This window comes from Prionailurus bengalensis, chromosome B2, assembly GCF_016509475.1.
Source record: "Prionailurus bengalensis isolate Pbe53 chromosome B2, Fcat_Pben_1.1_paternal_pri, whole genome shotgun sequence".
Taxonomy (NCBI): domain Eukaryota; kingdom Metazoa; phylum Chordata; class Mammalia; order Carnivora; family Felidae; genus Prionailurus; species Prionailurus bengalensis.
The window spans coordinates 71921933-71945002 of record NC_057349.1 but is presented as its reverse complement, the minus strand read 5'-3'; the positions used below and the strand labels follow the sequence as shown (position 1 = coordinate 71945002).

Sequence of the window (23070 nt, the reverse complement as noted above, 5' to 3'; positions counted from 1 at the left end):
AAGCTAAGTGAGCCAAATGAATTCAACTTCTTACCATATATTTCCGGTGAGTGACTTAGGGGAGACAATTAGTAAGATCAACAAACAGGAAATATTCACGACTCATATCCCACACTAGCTGAAGGACTCAACCTAACATCCATATACTCCTACCATCTTCATTTTTATTAATGGGCCAAAAAGGGATGCAAATTGAGCCTACGTTTGTATCCCTGGCTTGATAAAATGGCTAGAGGCTTCAGTCCAACAAGACCATGCATGCTTTTTCTCAAGATTAATAGTCATGGAAGTTTCAACGTGCCTCCCTTCCCTGAGAGTGAAACTATTACAAACCACAATTTACTTGAGAGATTTTGGGTTTTTAACATCCTTTCCTTATAACACCAGAACACTTTCATTGAGTGTCTTTACGTGCAATATATTATTGAACTAAATGTCTCACAACAGCCACACATTTTTAAAATTACCTCATGGAAAAAAAGACAGTAAGACTCTATACAGGGGAATGATGTTAACGTCATTAAAGAATCACTTATCTTAAAACAGACACCACTAAAGTTCTCATTGCCATAATTTGGCAAAATCAATCACCTACACAGTCCCCAATTTATAGCAAGGTCAATATATTTTTCAATAACTTAATTTTAGGATGAAGAGTAAACAATACTCCATTTACAAAAATGTCACTGATAAATGGCTCAGATTACCTAAGAAAGCATAGCGAACATTATCCTAAGGGAAATGGGTGAGTAGTTGGTACTGGTCAAAATAATGCTAACAACAATACTGATTAAGGGTTTTCTAAGAACCTACAACCTAATTGTATTGCCCCAAATGTTGGCTCTGTAAAGAAGGAGTAAACAATGTGGGCAAATATAGAGAAGATTAAAGCACTGTAGGTTGACATGAAGGGAAAATGTTGATGAGACTTCTGTGAGCTAAAAGTGTTTGACAAAAGATGCAATCTTTCACGGATGCAAAATAACCCTGCAAGTTTATTCAGGGATTGGTCAAAGGACAAAAGCATGTTAAATGCCCTTCTGAGAGAAGAATATTCACGCAAGCATTATTCCCAGTATTACGTACTCTAATTCGTCCTGTATTTTATAGTTAGTATTTCATAAAAGTACTTTTTAAATAGCCATTTTAATTTACTTTCGTAATGATCCTACACTCCTAATTTGCTGTTTATCTATTAACATCCTTGACACTCTGTGTATCTCCTTAACATATCCAATGACATGGAACACACTACCTTTTCAAGTATTTCAACACAGAAACATAGAAAGCATTGTTCTCCTTCTAGGTCATGACAGAGGTCAGACCTTAGGAGAAAACAAGTCCGAGTGGGCATGTGGCTGACAGACATTATCTCAAGAATCATTTTTAAGTCATTTGAAGTTTAAAGGGTCATTGGACCCTTTTGAGAGTATGTCCAAAGAATTGCCATCTGAAATCTGAAAACCAGAGGATTTAAGTGATAGGTGAGAGGGATGGATACAACATTTAGACCAGAGATGAGAAGTCTACAAGGAAACTTGAAAGGTGTCCAAATATTTGAAGACATGTTAAGTAAAAGTAGGTATAAACAAGATCTTACAAGAGCGGACAGGATTCAATAGGTAGAGGTTAGAGAAAACCAAATTTCACCTGAACTTACTAACAGCCAGAACTATACAAGAGCACTGGTCGCCTCATTGGACAGAAAGAGTCTGGCAGGAACCGCTGACCATCTCTGTCAGGTTGCTACAACGCAGTGCACAGGGAACCGAAGTGGGTGGCTTCCCAAGTCTGCTCACATTTGCCTACTTCTGTGCTTACAGGATCTGGGGCAAAACAATCCATTTACCTCTCAACTTTTAAAACTGTGGTAAAACAGTAGCATTATAATTTTGTGGTAGTATAAGAGAGAAGGAAAAGATCTGTCTTGCAGAGATAATGAAGCATTATACTGCCCTATGCCTGTGGTAGGTGTCTTAAAATTAACCTGATTAAAATGCATAAATATGGGATGGAAGAGTGAAGATCTTTATAAGACGCATGATGGAAGGATAAACCCCACGAAAGCCTTTGGAACCATCAGGAAGCAAAATACATGAAAGTGCCATGAGCACCCTAAAAGGCACCACTATGATCTGAGAGCAGAGGTACAGGTTACCCACGAGATGAGAGTCTAACTCCCAAAGAGCAGCTTAGCCACTGGAAAGTCTGGCTCTAACTCGTAGTTGTGAAAGCTTTTTAAGCTGCCAAAATATTTCAGTCACATGAAAACGGAGGTTGTCAGGCTCCCTTAAAATTCCATTCTTCAAAAATAAGCCTCTCATCCCTAGAGAGACTAATTAAAAACAAAAATCTCCATTTCTAACCATCTATGCTTTTGGTCAGAAATACTAATGAGAAACTAGACTCTCAGATAAAAGGCTACTTAACAGATTAGTCAACCCACCCTCCACCCGCTGGCACCACCAGCCCACCTCCCTTGGAGTCTAACCCCACTGAGAGACAAAAGAAACACGCCTCAAGTGATTCACACCAAGACGAATGGTTCCAAACCCCAGCACAGAGACTTGTACTATTACTATATATGGTAACTGTCACACCTCAGTATCTCCATCTTCAAAGATGGAAGCCCACTCCCCATATTTTTTCCTTCTCACCAATTCAGTTAAAGAAAAGTCTGAGGGCACCTGGGTGGCTCAATCAGTTAAGCGTCCGACTTCAGCTGAGACCATGATCTCATGGCTTGTGAGTTTGAACCCCACACTGGGTTGTGTGCTGACAGCTTGGAGCCTGGAGCCTGCTTCAGATTCTGTGTCTCCCTCTCTCTCTGCCCCTCCTCTGCTCGTTCTCTCTCTCTCTCTCTCTCTCTCTCTCTCTCTCTCTCTCTCACTCTCTCTCTCTCTCAAATAAACATTTAATAAAATGAAAGAAAAGTTTGGAAAATGTCAAATGGATTCAATACAAAGTAGCATCAGAATTAATGATATACTGAGATTTCCACCACTGAAAACTCATAAGCAGTTCCATAATTATAAGAACTGAAGAACAGTAAGAGCCAAGAGAAAGGGGTCATTTTATTAGTTTCCAAATGTGACATGAGAAATCAGAAATTAATAGAAAAATGCCCTAACAGAAGATCACTACATAACATTGTTAGCAATATGAATATAACCAAAGGGAAATTAATGATCAGAAGCAGAGCACCAGTACCCTGCAGCTTTCAGAAAGAAACTCAGCAAGAACTCATTTATCTAGCACTGTAGGAGGCTGGGTCACTCAACATATTTGAGAGTTCACCCAGCTCTTACCTTTAAGCAATAATATTGCATTTCAAACACAGTGCATAGAACAGAAATTAATCTCCTCATGATGATGGATAGAATGCGGAATATCAATTATAATACCATGCGAACAAGGCAGGTATCTATTTTGTCTCTACATTAACTGACTACAAACTGCTGTGATTTTTAAATATTCTTATATGCTTTTTATTGTTTTTCTTTTCCCATAGAGTGCCTTGTTCTCAGGCTATGATTGTATTAGCTTTCGTCTTGCCAACATCTCTACCTCTGACATCCTAACTTTGCCCACCCCCACATCTAATGTGAGCTATGACAGCAAGTAAACACATTTGTAAAAATTCTGGGTAAAAGGTAAAGGCACATGATCAAGGGCCTCATAGTCTCTCCTACAGGATTAGTGTGTGTCTGCTTTTAGGCACCGGGTTTATGGCTGTTCCCTCAAGCTACTTAAAAGTCTTTTTCTAACTACTTCAAGATTCTCAGCCACATGATGGAAAATGGAGATTCTACAGAACCTAATCTCTGAATATATGGAAGGTTCATTCATATATTATGGGACAAGAGATACATTTTTACTTCACACCTTCTATATGCTGCTGTGGTTGTGAAAACAGATATAAAAGGCAGCGTGGTGAGAGACATAGGTGAGGACATTAAAAACTACAACCCAAGAAAGCAGCTCTGAAAACTGGATGTAGTGCCCTGTGAACACTGAGAAGGTAACAAGACAGACTTAAAAGATGACAGGAGGGGCGCCTGGGTGGCTCAGTCAGTTAAGCGTCCAACCTCGGCCCAGGTCATGATCCCATGCTTCATGGATTCAAGCCCCGTGTCAGGATCTGTGCTGACAGATCGGAGCCTGGAGCCTGCTTCAGATTCTGTGTCTCCCTCTCTCTCTGTCCCTCCCCTGCTTGCGCTCTGTCTCCCCAAAATAAACAAACATTAAATAAATAAATAAACAAACAAACAAATAAATAAATAAATAAAATACGACAGCAAAACAGGTCAGGAAAAGTTTCCTGGAAGAGAAAACTTGTAAACTGAGCGTTGAAGACTAGTCAGAGCTCAGATCCATCCAGGGGAAGGAGGCGCAGAGGAAACCCCATACGCCAAGGCACTGCAGTAACAAAGAACAGGAGGTTTTCTGGGAACCACAATCAATTTGGTATAGCTGGGCTATCCTGTCTGTGTGGAGAAAATGGCAGAAAATGATGAGACAGCACACCAGGATCTGATAATGGGGGACCAAATATGTCATAGTAAGATTTTACATTTTGTCTCAGGAGCAATCCGAAAGCACTGACAGAATTGAACTATGAGTGGTAAGACCAAGAAGTTTTTCAGATTGAAAAATTACCCTGGCAAGAAGGAAGGACTTCAAAGGAGCAAGAGGACACTGTGTCCTGGGGAGAAATGATGCTAGTCTGAATAAGGCAATGAGAGTGGAAAATAACAAATGGTTTGAGAGGTACAGCAGGTGGCCCAGCCTACAGCAAAGTGGGTTTAAACGGGGGTGTGGAGGGTGGGGGAAACAGAGGGAGAAAAAAGAGAGTAGCAGCTATGGAAAGTAAAAAAGGTAAACACCAGAGAGGTTACAAAAAAGTTACTATAAAACTCAGCTAGTGGATGTCTGTTCTACTTACAAAACTGGAGAAATAGCATACTATTTGATTATGGTAAAAAGAAGATAAAGCTGGCAAAAGAAAAGTCTAGGAATACAGGTATTTTACTAGAAATATTAAAAAGGAATTTCCTGTGTAAAAGATCATGAATAACTTCTTCTGATATCTGTATTATTTTATTACATCATTTAATAGTGAGATAGAAAACCTACTACATTCCCAAATGCTAAAGGATAGTTTTCCTTTATTCCACACAATCTCTGACGTAGATGAGACTGGTTACGCCATCCTCCCCCTTCCTTCTCTTGACATTTCTGCCAGATGATCAAGTCTCTCCCATTAATGAGATTCTCACATCCAAAAAAGGCAGTTCATTTCATTTTTTGATAGTCCCAACTAATTTAAAGTCCCTTTAAGGATAAAACTGATATACAGTCTTTTTTACTTTGACAGATAACCACTTCCCTGCAACTTCCACCAAGGATTTCCAAATACTATGCCCTAGAGTTTCACATCATGAATCAAAGCAATTCTTAAAGCACCTTTAAAACATAAAAATAGGGGCGCCTGGGTGGCGCAGTCGGTTAAGCGTCCGACTTCAACCAGGTCACGATCTCGCAGTCCGTGAGTTCAAGCCCCGCGTCGGGCTCTGGGCTGATGGCTCAGAGCCTGGAGCCTGTTTCTGATTCTGTGTCTCCCTCTCTCTCTGCCCCTCCCCCGTTCATGCTCTGTCTCTCTCTGTCCCAAAAATAAATAAACTTTGAAAAAAAAAATTAAAAAAAAAAAACATAAAAGTAAAACAAGCAGTTGATTTCTTCTGATAATTGATTTATTGATAATCAATAACCAGGTATTTTTGTCCTTGTCATTTAGTTGTCAGTCATGTAGGCTGTATTTATCACATGCAGTATTTGTCCAGTTATGGTTGTTTCTCTAAGTCTTTACTGACGTTAGGGTAGAAGATCCATTATAGCTGCCAGTTACATAACTCATTTTCCTTGATTTACTGGCAAGAAATCATATTAATTTTGCTCCCCAACAATGAAAGCATCTTTGTCATCGGAAGTTTGGTAAACTCTACTGGAAGAATTTATTATTTTAAAAAGCTTATGTTCCTTTCTTTCTCATCTCCAATTCTGACTTGTGGTTACTGGTAAAAGAAATACAAGAGGTACTCAGGCTGAAAGTGCTAAATTCATTCACTCAAAAATACAACTTGTGTAGGAAATTTCTGATGTTTTGCTCAGTGAGCCAGGACTCTATATAATGAAGTCAATACTTTCTATTTTCTACTTCACAATTCAATCAGTTGAATATTAGGCTTTAGAAATATCACATTCAATGTCAGCTATCATCATTATCGTTCAATATTTTTCAGTGGTTTTAGTCAAATGAGAAAATATATAGAGAGTACAAGAAACAGAATTGGTCTTACTTGCAGAATAAAATGACCAACCTAGAAAATCAACTAAGAAACTACTGAAATGAATAAGATTTTGGTGAAAAGACAGTACACAGACTGAACTGTAGAAATCACCATGCTTCTTATTAAAAAAGAAAAATGAAAAACGTAACAGAGAAGATTTCCAGCTCAAGCTGATAGACTGAATATATGCTTTTGTAGCCTTTCTCTCCCAAGACAGGAAATGAATACAAAAGGGAAAAACCTGTAATAGTCAAAACAACATTAGGGAGGAGTAGTGATTACTACACAAGAGAGACTAAAACAAGTGTCTTGTGGACATGTGATGAAGGTACAGACGAAGAGAAGCCAAAGCCCAGACCCATGGGAGAGGGAGGGAGTACGAGGGAAGAGGAAGCCAATCTCCCCTGAGACCCCAGATGGGCTCACCAGCAGGTGTGGAAGGTGGGTGTAAGAATTGGGAGTGAAAACAGGGGAATTAAATAAAGCAGCTGTACCAATTGCCCCACTTCCCCCAAATAAAACACATCTTTCCAACCCTGACCCCAGAGACAAGCCAGGCAAAGAAGACAGTCTGTGATAAAACCGTTCAAACTGCCTACAAAGATAGGCCTATTCTGGGAGGGTTGAGAGGGTTGAGAGGGTTGCCAAAAGGCAAGCCTAGCTATTTGTTTATCTGGAGTCACCCACTCCCCTCATGCCTATGGACAGACTTCCCATTCACTCACCCTAAAGCAAAGTCTCACCCGGGTGCACAGATCTGCTCAGCTCTTCCCACAGAGATGCCTACTGAGGAAAGAGACCTATAGGAAAACAGCCAGTCAGAACTCCAAAATAATCAACAAGAAGAAAAAATTTATATTACAAAATAAACAAACTATTGAATAAACAGATAATTTACAGAAGAGAAGTTTTAAAAGCCTATTATATTTCCAATATAAATAACTTGCATATTATATGGATATACCCAGGAGAACTGTAGACATGGCATAAAACAAAACAACAACAAAGTACAAAAAGAACGGAGCATAAGAAAAAACTGATTGTTGAAATTAAAATATTCAATATAAGAATTAAAAGAAAAAAGAGAGAAAATGCTTAAAACACTACAAGAACACAATGGGACAAAAACTGAGACACAAAAGATGAGAGAGCGTCAATCCAGAAGGTCTGTTATCCCATTGATAAGTTTTTGAAAAGAAAATCTAGAAAAGAAAAAGGATATAATTATTTTTAAATAAGTAATAAGTTCCCAGAGGAAATGCATGAGAGGCAAAACAAGATGAATGAAAGAGACTCTCATTGAGCCTCACACCTATGGCATTTCAGTATAAAAGGAACAAAATTAAAAAAAAAAATCATAAAAGTTTCTAGAAAAACAAACACACAGAACAATCACTTACAGCAGGATGAGAATCACACTGGCATCACATTTTTTATCCCAACACAAGTATAAAAAAAAGTATTATCTTCAAACTTGTAAGTGAAAGTTACTATAAACCTAGAATTCTATAGCCAGCCAAATATCAATTCAGCGTGAATGCAAAATAAACACATTTTTTCCAAATGCAGGTGTTGAAAGCCTCCCCCCTCCACACAACTTCTGCTTGATGAATTATTTATGTTTCTCAGCAAGATGACAGAGAAAACCATGAAAGAGAAAGTCACAGGACCCAGAAAACAATGTCTTCAAGAGTGCAATGGAGAATTATCCCTGAAGATGAATTTGCAGCAGATTTAGAAAATGGTAGTCAAGGCTGGTAGAGGAGGTCAGAGGACTCCTGGAGGGAATGTGGACTCCAAGTGATGGTACTGATCTTCAAGATATGTTAAAGGCTGATTATGCTTTCTCAAGGAAAAAAGAAGAGGTAATTCAAAATTCTAAAAAATCTAGAATGATTCAGAAGAATGCTATGGCCAAAAATAAAGCATCTAAAATGTGACAAGATTTTGTGGAATTAATGAACTATAAAAGAAAAAGCCAAACCATTTGTTCTAGAAGCCAAGAATATCTCCTTTTGGGCACCCAGGGTCAGAGACAATAAAATCTTACCCCTCGGTCAACATAAAATAAAAATATGTTATCATAATAACATCAAGAGTGTTTACTGGTTTTTAACTTTTACAATCAAAAGTTTGGAAGATTTAATTATGGTTACAGAACAGAATTCAATGTTGTCAGTCTCAGAATTCAATGTTGTCAGTTTATTTTTATGTGTAAAAATAAATAGTTGCTATAAGACAGTACTTGGGAGAGGGGAGAGAGGAGAGAGGTGAAAACAGGTAGAGGGCATTAATGTCATCTTATACAGTGAAATGTGGAGGGATACTAAGAAAAAATTAATAGAACAAGAGATTTAAAACTAATGAAAATCAAAAGACAATCAGTGGAAGAGATTAAAAAGCTAGAAACTGGGGAAATGTTAAGGTGAAGCTAATAGATAATGCAAATACATGTATGTCAGAATGAAGAATAATGTTTAAAATTGATAAATGAAGGTATACACACATTGATACATACACTTATAGATGTGTATATACATATGTGAATATGTACGTATTAGACCTTTCATTGTGGGATAACCCAAAACTTTTGAACATACTCTCCATATTCTAAAAGTTTCCTTAATTATTAATCCCACTTTCTCAAGGTAGAATGCAAAAAACTATTGTCCAGTCTCCATCACAGCTAACATAAAGATGTAACCTAGGTGCTGTCAATCAAACCCAATTCACCAGTGAATTACATGAGGGACTGGGCAAGGGGAGTCCAATTTTCTGGCAAAAGGTACGAAGCCTATTTTTAGGTTAAAGACACCAGCAGCTGGTCTACTCATGTTGGCATATATGCAATTCGCCCTAGCCCATTAATGTTTTATGCTGCTAAGAAACACAGTAAGAGGCAAAGCATAACCATAAAGCTGAGAGCCTCAGTGAAAAACAGTTCCATACACTATGCCTCTTGACTCAGGCCAGCCCATCTGCTCTGTTTTAGAAGTGTTTATTACATGGTTCTCCCAACTTTTATGAATTTTGCCCTTAACTCCATAACTCAGCAGGTTCACTTCTTCCTGACTCTAGTTACAAACCCTTCCTTGCTCTAGTAACAAAGCTGTGTATGTTTTAAGAGATCTGCCTAACCTTCTTTTTTCCACAGACCCTGTTATTTTTGATACTTGTTTACAATTCAGGCCTTTTCAGAAATGAATAAAGTATTATAGCCAAAATACTTGTACAGCGCAGTTTCTTAGAGATATGGAAGTAGCCATCAGAACAAAATAGAGAAGTGGTTAAAAGTGGCTGGTTTGGGGTGGACCTAGAAACAGGGATGGAAAATGTTGCTTTGCATTATGTGCTCCATTAAACTGTATGTGTTATTGACATGTTAATGCATGACTTTAATTTTTTTTAATCTCTTCTATTACACACAGAAAAAGGGGGGAAACAGGAAAAACTAATAACAATGATGTTATTCACAATATCAACAGAAATGCAAAAAATACTGAAAAAGAAACTTAAAATGTGTAACAACTACATAAAAAAACATGTAACTTAAAGATATAAAAGAAAACAGGCAGGGTGCCTGGGTGGCTCAGTCGGTTAAGCATTATACTTCGGCTCAGGTCATGATCTCCCAAACCATAGGCTTGAGCCTTGAATGGGGCTCTGTGCTGACCACTCAGAGCCTGAAGCCTGCTTCAGATTCTGTGTCTCTGTTTCTCTTTCTGTCCTTCCCCCACTCATGCTCTGTCTGTCTGTCTCTCTCTCTAATAAATAAACATAGAAAGAAAGAAAGAAAGAAAGAAAGAAAGAAAGAAAGAAAGAAAGAAAGAAAGAAAGAAAGAAAGAAAGAGGAAGGAAGGAAGGAAGGAAGGAAGGAAGGAAGGAAGGAAGGAAGGAAGGAAGGAAGGAAGGAAGTTAGGAAGGAAGGAAGAAAGAAGGAAAGAAAACAAACAGGGGGTGCCGGGGTGGCTCAGACAGTTAAGCGTCCAACTTCAGCTCAGGTCATGGTCTTGCTGCTTGTGGGTTCGAGTCCCACATTGGGCTCTGTGCTGACAGCTCAGAGCCTAGAGCCTGCATCAGATTCTGTGTCTCCTCTCCCTCTGCCCCTCCCCTGCTCACACTCTGTCTCTGTCTCTCAAAAAGAAATAAACATTAAAAAAAAATTAAAAGAAAACATAAACAGAGAGAAAACCAAATTCCTGTAAGAAAAGCAACAAAAGTGTGTGACAGAGAATGTATGTATTTGGAAGGGCTGACTATCTATGACAGATAAGAGCAGTTTCAATTTTGGAGTAGATAAATTATAGAGGCAAATGGTATTATTCCCCAATTTTATTTTTTAAGAAACTTTGTAGATCACAGTTTCAACAGAGTTTTAAGTTAAATTATAACAGCTAGACACTGCAAAACTAGAGTGTTATAATAGAAAAGGCAAGGCAAACTTACCAATTATAGTATAAATGCTACAATTTCCTAAGTGTAAGTACCAGTTTAATGGCCATCCAAAAAAAAAAAAAAGAAGAAAAAGCCAACGAATGTAGATTTCTTACATTACACCGAAAATGTTCAACTAAGAACACAAAGTACCTATGAGCTTTTTTCACTATGAAATGAGGTAATGGATTTCTTTCTTTTCACTGCTATTCTTAACAGCGAAAGCAAATAGTTTCAACAAAATAAAATCTTGAGTGAAACTCAAATAATTTAAGTGTATAAGGGGACACATCAAATAGGATTAGAAATGGAAAAATGTAATTATAAAATTTAATCTTGCTCTCTCCAGTTCATGTAGAAAGGAAAATAATAATGCCAAATGAAATGAAATATGGTAATGTGATTTACGAGGTATATACAGTATTCAGGAATGTTATATTCTTTAAAAAATGTTACACAGGTGGGCAAATGTGAAAGAAAATTCTTGAAATGTTATAAAATATTTGCAAGCTCAAGTTTAGAAGCTTTTCATCAGCAAAACTCAAATGATACTTTCTAAAGCATGAAGTTAGATAATTGTAAAATAACTATCCTAACATGAGACATGGTTATACTATGAAAATGTCAGCATGCCAGGATTGAAGAACTAAGATTGAACTGCAGTTCTGCTACTTATTAGCCAAGTGACTTCCAGAGGTTTCTATGCTTTCTGAGACACAGTTTCCTCATTTCTAAAATGCGAATAGAAATTCTTAGCCTAGAGAATGGAAATGACTACATCAGAACACAACAGTTCTGACAGAAAGCCCAGCATAAAATAAACAGAAACTACCCCTCCCCATAAATACATTTCTATTGCCAATATCGTCTATACTTGCAAGTTACATACAAATTATAGCATCAATCACAGTTGTTTCATCACATCTGAAAAATATTTACAAATTCTGCTCAAACTCTGCTTGAGAAGATGCATGCTTCTCAAAGGCAAAGGCTAAGAGCCCAGTGATCTCATCAGCTTTGTGACCCAGATGGAGCAAGTTACTCTACCTTCTCCAAAGCTAGTTTTTTCACCTATAAATAATGACACTGGTGTCTAATTAGCAGAACTGTTGTGAATACTAAAGGAGGTATGCACAAAATATGTTGTTTTAAACTCTTATTTACCATCCATTAGCCAGGCACTATGTTAAAACTTGTTCTATTACGTATATTATACAAAGTTAGATCAGACCCCAGTTATTATCTTAATCTTTCTCAAAACATATCTAAAACATAAGTCTTACCAAAAATAGACCACGTAGCAGGGGTGATACTTTCAGGGTATTTTTTCCTACAGAAATTACCACTTTCTCCTTTAATTTCTTTCACTGAAAAACTGAATTATTATTACATTATTATTATTACATTTTGTGCTATTTTTGAAATTTAATAAGATCATTCAACAAATATTTACTGAGTATCTTCTCTACGCTGTACACTCTTCAAAATTCTGAAGGACACAGTAATAAAATTCACAAAACTCCCCTGCCCTCATGGAACTCAGAGGAATCTTCCAAGAGCCATCATGCAGGACAGTAGATGTAGAAGTCACATCCCAAATATAGCATCCAAGAACCTAGAACTCTCTCCAGTTAGCACAACTAACTGTTGTGGTCATGACAAAGAAAATCCTATAGGAACGAGGAGCTGGCAAAGGTGGACCCAAGTTCCAAATGGTCAGCCTTCCTATTTTGGAACAGAACAACTGTTCTTATCAGACAGGGTGACCTTGCCCTCCCTGTCTGCGTTCTTGGCAAGGTCAACCCACATCCAGAATAATTCCAAACTAAAAATGATAATTTCATTACTCCTAAAGGAAAGCATTTAATTTTTACCCCAGACAATATTAAGTCTAAAAAAAGATTTTTGAATCATTTCTTAAATAGATTTTTGATATTAGAAGCTTATTATAGTCATGAAAGAAATATACAAAATGTTAAAATTATTTATAGTCTACATCAGAAAAATATATACCACTCTCAATAATTAAACACAACATGGTAAATCAGTAACATTTTTAAACCTAAATATCCTTGCCGTGTCAAACAGACATATCATCTGGACATATTCTTTGATTACATGTGTTTACAAAAAGCTTATTTAGAGAGTGAAAAAGAAGAGCAGAGGGAGGTTCCTAATTTGTTTTCAACCTAACAGATCATCAGTTCTGATAAACACATTAAAGAAAACATTTGGGTTAGATTATAATATGTGTTCTAGGGAAAAAAATGCTCTCATACTATTTATTCAGAACTACAACATAAAATATGCTTAATTTACAATGACAGAGCCAGGCCCCACTATGGAAGCCTGGTTTCCATGAAACTTGGCTTAAGAGAGGCCTCTAGTGGATATAGGTAATCATTAGCTTTTCTTCCCACCCCAGCCCCCACACTCTAGTATTGCTCTAGTTCTCATTCATTCTCAGATTCTCTCTCTCCCCTATACCTCACAAACTAAAATCCTCAAGCCAAAGAGCTAGTATTCAATCAGTGAATTATTCAATCAAGTCCAAGAAATCAAGTAAAAACAATGTATATAACAGGTAGTACTAAACCATTGTAGATTCTCTAAAGACAAATTCTCCAACTGCCCCATAAAACCAATTTAGAGCCATTCGGTACAAAGTATACACCCTAAATATTACCTTGCTAGTGTTGGCAATCTTAATAAAAATGAAATCTAAGGTAATCTAAAATAAACCCTATGAAAATAAAAATAAACTCAAAGGCTACAAAATTACAATTAAAGTCATAAAATATAACCCTTATGAGTTTATCTTGATCTTCAATGGTAATATGAGTCTGCTGAAACTGTTTTGCACTATTCACAAATACACTAACACCAGGTACAGATATAGAGAGCAAGCAAACTTGGTTCTTTATGTATAAATGATTAGACACACCCAAATGACCAAGGTTTAACTTCTTCCCAGTTCTGCTCCTGTAATAAACCTTTCCTTTCTTATTGAAGCACTCAGCTCCCAGAACCTCCTGCCGTGACCCCAGCTGCCAATCTCAGAACCTGCCTTACCTTTATCCATGGTCCCAATTTGTTTCTTTTTTTAACATTTATTTATTTGAGAGAGAGAGAGAGAGAGAGAGAGAGAGAGCAGGAGTGATGAAGGGGCAGAGAGAGAGGGAGAGAGAATCCCAAGCAGGCCCTGAGCTGTCAGCACAGAGTCCCACATGGGGCTCGAACTTACGAACGCTGAGATCATGACCTGAGCTGAGATCAAGAGTCAGATGTTTAACCAACTGAGCCACCCAGGCACCTCACCAGGGAGGTCTTTTAAAGCAAGAATGGGGGGCACCTGGGTGGCGCAGTGGGTTAAGCGTCCAACTTCAGCCAGGTCACGATCTCGCGGTCCGTGAGTTTGAGCCCCGCGTCGGGCTCTGGGCTGATGGCTCAGAGCCTGGAGCCTGTTTCCGATTCTGTGTCTCCCTCTCTCTCTGCCCCTCCCCTGTTCATGCTCTGTCTCTCTCTGTCCCAAAAATAAATAAACGTTGAAAAAAAAATTAAAAAATTAAATAAAATAAAGCAAGAATGGAAAGAGCTGGAGTGCAAGGACAGGAGAAGAGGATGTTAAATCCTCCCTCCTGACTATAGTCACTTCCTCAGGCTACAGTGCAATTACTTCCAGCTGCTATCCCACATTATAGTATCACAGAGGCCTTGCCCTGCTCCTAAGATGCCCCCAAAATACTAAGACTACAGGTACCTCAACATGAAGCCAAAGAACAACCATTTGCATCAATGGGCACATCACCATCTTTCGGAGTGGAAAGGGAAAAGAGCGGGAAAGCAAGAGAGGTAGAGAGAAGAGCAAACAGGTAGGGAGGAAGTTCCTGTCTACACCATTTCCAAAATTTAAAAACGTAATGACCCATCCCCTGAGTACCTCTGAAAAAGTAGATTACTTTGGGGGAGAGGGGAAAGCGGTGAGGCTTTGAGACAGTGTGTTGTACCAGTCTGTTTGAATCGACAAAACCCCTCATAGGAAGCAGTGCATAATAGCTGTGACAGATGTTAAAAGTCACAGATCACTCCTGAGACCAGTAGAAAGGCCAAAGGGAACAGGCCCAGGCTGAACTCTTCCAGCTCTAAATTCCATAACAATGACCCACCTGCAAAGCAGGCAAGGAAATAAGAGGAGAAAGGTTCTGAAAAGCCCAAATTAGTATCATAAGGTTTGAAGAGTAAAGCATGTGTTCTTGATTCATGAGAAATCATTACAGGCCTTCCCCGGCCAATGTACAAGTCTCAGTTATAAAGTCTGGTCATCTGGATCCCATGCACAGCTGGTGATGATATGACAGCAAAAGATAAAAGAACACTCAAATTTAAAAAGGCTTAAAACCATGAAATTAAGCACAGAAATATATCCATGAAGTAAACAACCATATACCTTAATGAATGTAAATGTCTTAACACAGTGTAACAACTCATGTTTGTTTGGACTAAATTAGTTTCAAAAGATGAAATTATATACATTATGTTTTCCTTGAGAAAGTATAAGCGAAAAGGTTTTGAAAATATTGACATGCAAAAGGTTAAGTAGTTTTGAAAGCTGCTACACAGAAATAGTGACTCATCTATGCAGAAAATTATAACACATTTCTCAGAAATTACAGATAACTGAGGTTAAGTATAGTCAATTTCACTTTGATTTTTAGAATAAATTGGTCCTACTGTAATGAGAATTCAAATGATAATTTGTATATACCATTATGAAAAATGGACAACGGTCAAAAAAAAATAAAACAAATTAAAACTAAGGTCAAACTAAAACTTAAAAATAAACGCTTCAGCTTAAAATAAAAATTTTTAAGTTTATTTATTTTGAGAGATAGTGTCCACATGCTCATGAGCCGGGGAGGGGCAGAGAGAGAGGAAGAAAATCCCAAGCAGGCTCAGCACAGGTCAGCCCAGAGCCCGACACAGGCTTTGAACTCACCAACTGTAAGATCATGACCTGAGCCTAAATCAAGAGTCAGTCACTTAACCGACTGAGCCACTGAAGCGCCCTGACATAGATTTGTTCATAAAGCAATATTTTAGAGTTACTTTTTACGCATTTATATAAGCAACAAAAATAAGAAAAAGTACCAAAATCAAAACATTTCAATAGTAAACAGTTTTCATAGCATATTATCAAACTTTCTTTTGCTGATATTTGTATTAATTCCACAGCAAATATCTACTGAACACCAAACCTATGCCAGGCATTTTTTCAGGTACTGAGAATTCAACAGTGACCCAGCAGACAAAAGCCCCTACCCTCACAGAACTTACCTGCTAATAGGGGAAGAAAATAGTATAAATAATAAAATTACATAATAGGTTAGATCATTTAATCTCTCTAGAAAAAAAAAAAGGAAGAAGGGGTAAAAGGGAGTCTTGGTAAAAGGGATGGGATCTAATATTAAGTAAGCAGGTCAAAGAAGGCTTGAACGAGAAAATGGTATTTGAGTGGTGACCTAACACATTGGCTTGGCTGAGAGTCCATGAAGAGCATTTCCTGAAGGGGGGATGGATGATGGGGTGTGGAATGTGGTGAGACGAAGTAAAACCCTGTAGACTTTGCTAAGAAACTTGACCTTTCCACTAAATTTAATGGGAAACTACTGAGGCCATTTGAGACTAGAAGGAAAATGATGTGACTCACATTTGAAAGCATCAGTTCTGTCTTGGGCAAGTAAAGTGCAGAAGCAAGACTAGTTTGAGACTATGGCCAAAACCCAGGTGAGAAATGCTCACAGTGTGGACCAGGATCAAGGGTAACAGCATCAGAGGTGATGGTCAGATTTCTGGACATATGATGTAGACAAGGCAGCAGGATCTGCTTTGGAATTGAATGTAGGCAGGCAAAACATGAAAGGGAGAGGAATTAAAAAAAAGGCTCCAAGGAGTAAAGCCAAACCCTTATTTATTTAAATAATTAGCAGAATTTAATCTTCAACTAAAGTAATGCATGTCAAAGCTCTGTGTCAGAGCTCTCTTCTCTTCTCCATAAACATATGGAAATCACCCACACCTTATGAATTGTTGTTTTTCTTTTCTTTTTTGCACTGTTATGTAGTTGATTCTATGTTGAATGACAATATTATTCTTGAATCCTGAGTTTCTTTCAAAGACTGTCATCAAGTGCTTATTATCCATAGGCAGCGTCTCTGAATTTCTACACATTAAAAACAACAGCAACAACAACAACAAAAAACTTCATTTCAAGCTGGACAGCACCTCACACCTAACTCTATGCCTGGCCATTGTTTGTTTGTTTGTTTTAACTTGTAGCTCACTTTTTAACTCACTTTGAATGTGGTCTGTATCTCAGCAGGAAAGTCCACTCAAGCCCTCAACACTTAATCATGGTTCTTATACCTGGGGAGCTTGGGAAGAACAGCTCTACTTAGGGGTATGGGTTTCTGGCTGAATAACGGAAAAAACTCCTCCTGGTCAGAGCACACCAAAGCTCTAAGTCTATAAAAAGCTAACCAATGGCAGCACAGCAGTCCATCTTCACTCCAGTACAACGCGGTAACTACTATAACCTTGTAACATATCTTGACTTACGGTATGTGTGTCGGTTGCTTGCATCTTCTCTAATTTCTCTGAATAATATTTTGTGATTTTCTGTGTAAAGCTGTTACATATGCATCACTCAATTTCTCCCTAGATGTTTGATTCTTTGATACTTTTGCAAAATGTTTTCAATTTATTTTCTATTTGTTGCTGGTACATAAAAATACAATTATTGTATATTGACCTTGTTTCCAGGGGTGTTGGTACACTTAATTCTAATAATTTGCCTACCGATTCTTGTAGATCTTCCTACATACAAATCACATTATCTATGAATACTAAGTTTTACTTCTTCTTCCCAATCCATATGATCTTTGTATCTCTTGCGTTTATGTATGGGCATCCTTGTTGCATTCCTGGATCTCAATGGGAAAGTGGTCAAAATTTCACTAGGAAATATACTTTTCGCTGCAGGCTTTTTATAAAAAGCTCTTCATAGCTACAAGATAAAGTTACCCTTTATCATATTAATAGAATTCCATTCTATTTCTAGGCTACTAAGAAATTTTCATTATGAACGGATATTGACTTTTAACAAATGTTTTTCTGTATTATGAAGATCATCAGGATTGTTTTTCCCATTTTCTGTTCATGTGGGAAATTGCATCAACCACTGTGTGAATGTTTATGAATGTCAAACACCCTTTGAATACTTGAAATAAACCCTCAGCTTTGTCTCTTGATATATGGCTGGATTTGACTTTCCAATATTTTGTTTCAGATTTTTACATCTACATTCTTAAGAAAAAATTGTCTATTATTTTGCTTTATATACTGTCAGAAACAGGTTTCATATGAATATTAAGCCAGCCTTATAAAAAGAATGTGGAAGTTTTTCCTCTTGTTCTATTTTCTGTAAGAATTTATATAAGAATTGTGTTTTAAAGAATTCACCAGTAAAGCCCTATGAGTCTAGGGTTTTCCTTATATAAGCATTAATAAAAATGGATTAAATTTCTTTGATATATGACTATTGAGATTACCTAATTATTATTTTGAAAACATTATATTTTTGCAGGAGCCTGTCCATTTCACCCAAACTTATTTGTAAAATTATTCATGATATCCTCTCAATATCTTTCTATTGTCTGTATTCTCTGCTTCTTCATACGTGATATTTGTCATTTGTTTTTGTCCTATTTTTTTCATTAGTCTTCCTAAAGGTTTATCAAGTACATTAATCTATTCAAAGATCTAAATTTTACTTTATTAAGCTTCTCTATTGTACATTTTCTGTTTTACTGATTTCTACTTTTTATCACTACACTTATTCCATTTTCCCTAGGTTTGATTTTCTTTCTGGAATGGAAATTCATATCATTAATTTTTTGTTCTTATTCCTGTTTTCTAAATATATGTATTTGCACAGTCATACTGTTCTGTCTGAGCATGGCTTTAGCTGAATCTTGAAATTTTTGATATGTAATAACTTCATAACACTTCAGTTCAGTATTTTTCTAATTTCTATTGCAGTTTACAACCCATGATTTAAATGTAAATTATTTAATTTGTAAAAAGTTGAGGCTTTTCAGGTATTTTTTATTTCAATTTCTAACTGAATTCCACTGTTCAAACATACTCTAAATGACTTCAAACTTCAGAGGTTTAGCATTGTGTGTTTATGTCCTAGCATTTGGTTGGTTTTGATAAATGTTACATATTCAATCGAACTAGGCATATTGTGGTGATCATTTCATAAGGTATATGAATATTGAATCACTATGTTGTACACCAGAAACTAATACTATATGTCAATTATTCTTCAGTGGAAAAAAGAAAAAAGAATTATTCCTTATATAGTTGAGTACACAATTAGGACAAGTTTAACTCTTTAGATCTTCTATATACTTACTGATATTATCTGCTTGTTTGATCAGTTTTTTAAGAAGGGTGTCAAAGTCTCCCACTACGATTGTGGATATGTCTACATCTCCTTTTAGTGTTGTGTTTTCTTTTGCTTTATGTATTTTGAAACTATGCTGTTGAGGACATAATAGATTTAAGATTGTGACATCTTCAAGGTAGATTGATTCCTTTAGCGTTATGAAATGTTCTTTATTTCTAGTAACACATCTTGCCTTAAAAGCTTTATCTGAAATTTGTATGGCTATACCAGCGGTCTTTTTTCCATCCCTTTCAAACTTTCTGTGTCCTTATATTTAAAGTATCTCTCTTAAGCTACACATTGGTGTTATTGATTGATTGATTTTTTTAAAGAGAGAGAATGAGTGGGGGAGAAGGGCAGAGGGAAAGAGAGAATGTCAAGCAGGCTCCATGCTCAGCACAGAGCCTGACACGGAGCTTGATCCCACCAACCTAGGATCATGACCCAAACCAAAATCAAGAGTTGGACGCTCAACTGACTGAGCCACCTAGGTGCCCTATATTGGTGTTATTTTTTAATGAGATTTTTAATGAAGGCTTTTATTAGATTTAATCCATTTGTGTTTACTTACTTACATACTTGGGTTTATATCTATCCTCTGTTTTCTATGGACACATGTCTTTTGCTTTTTAGGTTTTTGGGTTTTTTTTTAATATATATTTTCCTTTCTTTTAGTTTAACCAAATATTTCTATTCATCTATAGTTCCCTTTTTAATTTGCTGGAAATACACTTTCAATATTATTTCAGTTGTTAATCCGGAGGTTACAACATGCATCCCTAACTTAATGTAATCTGATAAAAATTTTACATTTAATAATCCTAGAACAATGGAATATTTTAACTTCATGTAAGCCCCATTCTCACTGTCTTCAAGGATCATTTTCCTTCTGCCTAAAGAACTCCCTTGTAGTATTTCTTCTAGTGAAAATGTGCTGGTGATTAATTCTCTCAATTTACATTTGTCTAAAGTATTTTTTACTTCATTTTAATTTTTTTTTTAATTTTTTTTCAACGTTTATTCATTTTTGGGACAGAGAGAGACAGAGCATGAACGGGGGAGGGGCAGAGAGAGAGGGAGACATAGAATCGGAAACAGGCTCCAGGCTCCGAGCCATCAGCCCAGAGCCTGACGCGGGGCTCGAACTCACGGACCGCGAGATCGTGACCTGGCTGAAGTCGGACGCTTAACCCACTGCGCCACCCAGGCGCCCCACTTCATTTTAATTTTAAGAGTATATTTTCACTGGGTATAGAATGTTAGGTTGGCATCCTCAGCAAGTTAAGATGTCATCCCATTGTGTACATGAGTGTGGGGTTTTTTTTTTAATACATCGTTAGAGGTTCACACATCCTCTTGACTATAGTGATGTCCTGAAAGTTTCATGAGAAATACTTCTTATATTGTTTCTGACCAATTCATTCTCTCTTTTCCTTCTGGAATTCAAATCATATATGGGACAGATCCTTTGACCAGATCCCCAATGTGTTTTATGCTCCCTTCTGTTTTAGTCTATTTTATTTTCCCCCAATCAATCAAACTGTGCTTAAACATTTTCTATATACTTGCCTTCCAGTTCATTAATACTATCATGTTCTAAGTCCAATAACTTTATAAACGCATCCACTGAGTTCTTATTGACAAATATTTCTTTGGTTCTAAAATGTTCTCTCTCTCTCTCTCTCTCTCTCTCTCTTACACACACACACACACACACACACACACACACACACACACACACAAAACCAACCCTCTAGGATTATTCTCCACACTCTTACCTCTTTTGTTCCTTTTCTTCCTCTATGTTCCTAAACATAAATAAGTCCTTGTCTGCTAACTCCAGTATCTGGATCACCTGTGTTTCTGCTTTCTACTGTTTGTGTTTTTTCTTGGTTTTGAATCAAATGGTCCTGTCTCTTCATATACTTAGTAATTTTTTATTGAATGCAGATTCATAGAGGTTCCAGATGATGGGAGGACTGTTTCCTCATTCTGCTGGGCAGACAGAGCATAAGGTAAGTTACATTAATCCAGGAAAGGAACTGAGAGGGGGTGAGACTGATGCGGACTGGGGAAGCTGTGATCTACTTCTGGTTTGATTCATATCCTAAGACCTGACTCCACAGCTTTCAACTGAGAGTATGATTGGTCTTTGACACTTTAGTCTCCAGTGATGGCTTGGCCTTTTAGGTATTTATTTTCTGCTTAGCGCCCACCATACACAGGTTTAAAATTTGGCAAATATCTTTAATGGAAGACTAACTGTGTATTTAACACATACACACACAATCCCACCAAGTTTCCCATTCTGTCATTGCAACCCAATCAAATATGGAGTCTATACACCTGGATTCTCAATTTCTAGTTGAAACTTACTTGGCAGGTGCCCCCAAGTAAAAAGAGTCCATTTGTCACTTCAGGGCCTTCAACTCTCCTCACTGATGTTCTCCCCCACCCCACTCATACCCCAAATCCTCGGGGTAGGTCTTGGTCTCCTAGGCAACTCAAAACTCAGGAATTTTTATTCTGCTTTTTAGAGGTTTCCAGCTTAGCCCTTTAATATCAGGTTCAGAATTAAATAAATGAACTACGGTTCTTAGATCTACTCAGGTCTCCAATTTTGTAGCTCCCCTGAGCAACATTCAAAAACTCTGCTGCTTTCTGTCCCCAAGCAATTTTTCAAAATTATAACTTCCAAACAATGCTTCAAGGCTTAAGCAAAAAGTAGGACTATGTTTTTAAAAATGCAGTTAAATTCAGACTTCATTAACCAATTCCTCAACTGTCCCAGAGTCATTTACTATGCTTAGTGTGCTAATGTGTATTTTCAATAAGGATTTTTTTTTACCTTTAATAGGCTTTTCTTGATTAGGTTTTCCAAAAAGATGCATTTTGGTGCTGAGCTTAACATGTCATGAACAGAGTTGAGGGATCTGATTTTATCATAAGACAAAAAAAAAAAAAAAGATAAAACACAGCACTAACTGAAAGAGATAATAAACATAAATTTTGATTACTATGGAATTCATAAAGAAAAACTTAACTCTAGTTAAACAACAACAACGAAAGCCTCACTTTTAATGAGGTTTAGCTATAGGGCCCTCTTGTTAAAGTTATCTCCAAATCCTAGAAAGATGCCAAGTATCAAAACTTTCCTTTGATACATGAAAGGAAAAAACAAGATCACCATGACCAGCAGGGAAGAGAGTCAAAGAACCCAAAGTAATCAAGATATGACAAGCTGGCTTTCACTGTCATAACTGGAGGGTCATCAACCAGACAATGGCAAGATGAAAGCACCCGAACACAAGACTACAGTGAGGATGCTGGCGACTCAGAGATTTGATGCATCACCTTCTCATTGCAGCAGCGGTCTCTAGTCTCCTCTTTCATCTTTTCCAATAGTAAAGAGCCCTAAGGAAATAGGACCTACATTCCAGGACCATACAAAGGTGCAACCAGTAGATTTAATAAAAGGAGGAGGGGGAGTTCCACACAAGCAAATGATGTAGAGAGAAATATAAACAAATAATCTCCCCCTTCTTTTTCCTCTCTCTTCATTACCTTCCCAATTATCAGCTTGGAGTGTTGTTACATTTGTGTTTTACCATAAGCTGCTACAAACTCTGTTTGGACATATAAAAATGTAAATAAAGTTTAAAAGTACTTGTACTGCCCATATATCAGTACCCCCACTGTACCATAACAAAACATTATATTCCCATACAAAAGCACCTTTCACTTTATAAATATAAACTCCAAGAATAAGTGGGGTAC

The 23070-nt window shown here is 37.1% G+C and overlaps 1 protein-coding gene across 4 annotated transcripts in view; it reads right to left on the bottom strand.

Annotated features, from left to right (window-relative positions):
- The window catches only part of BCKDHB (branched chain keto acid dehydrogenase E1 subunit beta), a 205113-nt gene that overhangs the window by 112467 nt on the left and 69576 nt on the right, over positions 1 to 23070 (bottom strand). The window contains exons 9-10 of one of the 4 annotated variants that reach the window (XR_006298983.1): positions 22142 to 22226; positions 21209 to 21288 (exon numbers count right to left, since the gene is read on the bottom strand). The exons of 2 other annotated variants lie outside the window; for them this stretch is intronic. The gene's annotated coding sequence lies outside the window, so the exon portion shown is untranslated. Of the gene's footprint in view, positions 1 to 21208; positions 21289 to 22141; positions 22227 to 23070 lie in introns of those variants that run through there. One more of the 4 variants, XR_006298982.1, reaches the window with a different exon arrangement.